The 4,129-nt window shown below is 27.9% G+C and overlaps 1 protein-coding gene across 1 annotated transcript in view; it reads right to left on the bottom strand.

The window, feature by feature from the left end:
• The window catches only part of LOC117173028, a 7,369-nt gene extending 4,211 nt beyond the window's left edge, over positions 1-3,158 (bottom strand). The window contains exon 1 of the mRNA XM_033361386.1: positions 3,012-3,158. The gene's annotated coding sequence lies outside the window, so the exon portion shown is untranslated. The remainder of the gene's footprint in view (positions 1-3,011) is intronic.
• Positions 3,159-4,129: the final 971 nt, after the last annotated feature.

Here is a 4,129-nt window from a genome sequence, read left to right as displayed (position 1 = left end):
TATAGAGCTCCAAGGAGATTATGTTGAAAAATAAAAAAAAATTTACCCAGAAAAAATTGTTTTTATACTTCATTCTAAGGACTTATTGAACTACCCTCGTAACACACCAATTATTTGATACAAAATTAATTTAATTTGTTAAAAAGTAAACTTTTTTGTTGAAACTTGATTTATTTTGTTAATTAAGTTTTTCTCCCTAAAATTAAAAAAACTACAAAATAAAAAAATTGCCTTAAAATCGTCCTGATTCTTTTTTTTTAATCTTTAAAATATTTTCAAAAACTCACTTAAAATTAATTTTTCAAAATAAAAAATCATTTTCAATTTTCTGAGCTTTCACGACAATTTTTTTTATTCTTTTTAAATATTTTACAATTCTCAAAAAGCTTAATTTTTTTAATCTGTAAAAATCGACATCGTGTTTCAAATTATTTGAAATAATTTTATGTTTTAAATTAATTTTGAATATTTTTAAAAACTAAAATTGTAGCGTTCAAACTTAAAATTTAGCTCATTACAAATTTAACAATTCAAGGGTTTCTATTTCGAACCATTCTGTTCAAATTTGTATAGTTTTTAACAGTTGTTTGTAATGGATTGTTTTAAATGAACGGTCAGTTATTTCTGATAATTAACGAAATTTTCTTTTTATAAATAAAAAATTTCAAATTGAATGGGTTAAAAATAATTTTTTTTTAGAATAAAATCATATTTGAAGTCATAATTGAAAATACTTTTATAAACTAATATCTATTAATTCTCTAATTTTCAACGATTGAGAATCATCTTTTAAAATCAATTATTTTTCAATTTTTAATACCTTAAATTAAATTTAAAACATTTTATTTTAAAGTTATTTCAATTTAAAAAAATCATAATCGAAAACAAATAAATTAATTTTCTATCAAATAATTGGTGTTTTAACTAATACTAAGTACAGGATAGAGATTCAACCAAAAATGGAATAGTTCAATTTCCAGATAAAAACTGTGATAAAAAATTGAATTGAACAAGAAAAAAAAACGAATTTTCAACAAAATTGTTAAATTTTCAAGGAAAAGGTGAATTTTTGATCGAGAAGATTAATGTTCTATATAAAAAAAAAAAAAACCATTTTCCAACTTAACCAATATATACTATTAATTTTTAATCAATCCTATAATAGTTGCATTTTCAGAAAAATATAAATAATTTTTAACAGAAAAAATTAATTTTAAACAAAGTTGTTTAATTTTTCACCAATCAGATTAATTTTCGACCAAGAAAATTAATGATCTACAAAAAATTCAATTAAAGATTTAAACTTTCAATCAAATAGTTAAATTTTCAACCGTACTTAAAAAACCTTGTTAAAAAAACGTATTTTTTTACAATCCTAATGAAATAATCGACTATTAAACCCAAGAAGATGTACAGTTGATATTTCAACCAAACAATTGAATTTTTGATCAAAAATGATACATTTTCAACCAATTAAATTTCTAACAAACAAGGATAATTTCCAACTAAATACATGAACTTTCATCGAAATTATTTAATTTTAAAGTCAAAAAGAGTATTTGCAACCCAAAAATATTTACAGTTGATAATCCAACCGAAAATTGTAATTTTTAATTAAAAAGTATAAATTTTCCATAAACAATTTAATTTCTACAAAAAAAGACGGATTTTTAACAAAATACATGATTTTTTAACCAAAAATGGTATAGATTAATTGTCAGTTTCAAAAATGTATTTTCAAAGAAAGAGATGAACCTTCAAATAAAAGAAATAAAAATTTTAACAAAGAAGTTGAACTTTTGATAGAAAAGGGGACTTTTTTTACAAAATAGTTACATTTTCAACAAAATAATTAATTTTTTAATCAAATAATTCAGTTTTTATCCAAACGAGATTAATATTTATATAATTAACATTTTATATTTGAAATAACATAACCTCAAAATATACGCATTTAAAGCGGCGCGCGAAGTATTCAAATCATGAGAATCGCCAGCATCGAAATCTGGAAATATTAAAATCCCAATCTCTTCATTTTATTTCCAAGCAGATAGAGATATAAATAGAACCGCCGAAGTGCTCCGACAGGCAATCGTGCACCTTCGAGTTTTCAAATTCAGAAGAGGAGAAATGGGTTGCGCGCCCAACTCAGTCATTTACATCGTCTCCTACTATATTCACACGAACATAGCCCTGTCATAGTATTGGACCACATCTCGTTTCAGATCTGGGATCACTGGTAGCTATACCCTACCGAAAGAAATCTCTGAGTTTTCTTTAGCGAAATAGCTTGGCCCATTTGAGTCTATAAACAAAGTCGATTTGAAACAAAATAGTCTCGGAGATAGTTTGAGAGATTTGGGTCCTTTTCAAGATCCTTTTAGTGGTCGTTTTAAGTGGTGCGACGGTAATATAATGTTCCTTTTGTATTTGTCACGTACCGGACGGTAAGAGTTATTTACAGTAGTTGGTCGTGGCTAATCTGCTCTCCCTTTTTAACTTTCTCTTCAAATTATTAACACTTTTTTTTAATTGATGAATTTTCTCATTATACTTATTTATAATTATAATTTATATATCTGAAGTCATCGAAACCCATAGATTCCGAATTATTATGTTTTAGGCTGTTAACTATGAAATTAAAAAAAATCTACTTCTAAATTTTAATCCGAAAGCTTAACAAAAGACCCTTGAGGGTCGGCTACTCTATTGAGATAGCCTCTCTGCTTGTTATTTATGATCGTATTCTTATTTTAATTTCGGAAAGGATATTTTTAAGCCTTCAGACCATTTAAACGAGCTTCCTGGACCTTTAAAAATATCTACCTGAGTGCCTACGGAAAATTTCTTTGAGATTCTTTGACCTAAAGAATTTTTAGTATATACTCAAAGATTCTTTTCGGTAGGGTATAAACATGTAAAAAAATGCCTTGTAAAATCAGCGTTCAATGTCATAATTTTGGGTTAGGTTTATAATTTTACTCTATTTAACTTGATGTACTTATACTTACAAATAAAAATGTAGAGCTGTGCAGATAAATGATGCTTCATATTACACATTCACACTGTTTTAGTAACAAATATTGTTGTGTATCAATAAAAACCAATTTAAATATTCGCTGTCTCATCGAATTGGGACTATGAAGAGAGCACGTGTGACCGTGTTGCGCGCAGGCTCTTGACACTAGTATAGGAAACCGCGGTCACTTCAATTTCTGATACTGTTTTGCGGGCTGGTTAGATGGCTCTGTCGGTCGTTCCCCCCTTCACGTCGCTCAGGGGCCATACTTGAATCTATCTCTCTCACTCCTTTACTGTTTACCAAATCATAGCTGTCGAATGTTTTGAGTGTCTTGTGTTTGTTTGTGGTGTCCAGTGCTGTCAGAAAAATACTAAAAATGAGCTTTTTAAGTGATAAACAGAAGTGTTCAGTTTTAAGCTGTCCATCAACTCGTCGGGAAAAGTATCATCAGTATCCGAAATGTGAAAGAATCGGTTGTGAGTGGGTCAGAGCTACCGGTCTACAACATTTATAAAAGTAATTTAGGATCCAATGTTTGTGAAAATAATTACAAGTTTCAAATAAAAACTGCCTTCAACCATACATGAATAATCTTCTTATTTCTTCAAAACAATTTTTCTAATGGAAAAACCAATAGAAAAAGCAAACAGAAATACATAAATAATTAACTAACCAATTCTTTATGTATTTCTATTTGTTTCTTCTATTAGTTTTTCAATTTATAAGTTTTTAAATTAAATCATCTAGAAATCATCTGGATATAATCTCAAGCATCTTTTATCTTATCTTAAAAACCTGCGGGCTTGTTAGATGGCGCCACAGTCGAATATACGCGACCGCTTCTAAAACATTGAGTTACCAGAGCCTGGTTGCGCGATACACTGAATAAAGTGTCTCATAGAGCGGTACATCCAAACCTATAACTGTACGTATTGTGAGACACTCGAATATAAAATATCGTGGGCATAAAAACGTAAAAAAGCATATAGAGATAAAATCTACTATTTATATGCTTTCAATTTGTATATAATATATTTGTAGAAATTGCAAAAACAATGTTATTCAGTCAGTATTGAAAATTGGATAGTCGTTATCGTTTAACTCTCT

Source organism: Belonocnema kinseyi, chromosome 5, assembly GCF_010883055.1.
Source record: "Belonocnema kinseyi isolate 2016_QV_RU_SX_M_011 chromosome 5, B_treatae_v1, whole genome shotgun sequence".
NCBI lineage: Eukaryota > Metazoa > Arthropoda > Insecta > Hymenoptera > Cynipidae > Belonocnema > Belonocnema kinseyi.
Note: the sequence above shows the minus strand (reverse complement) of the source record. Positions and strands in the feature narration are given on the sequence as shown.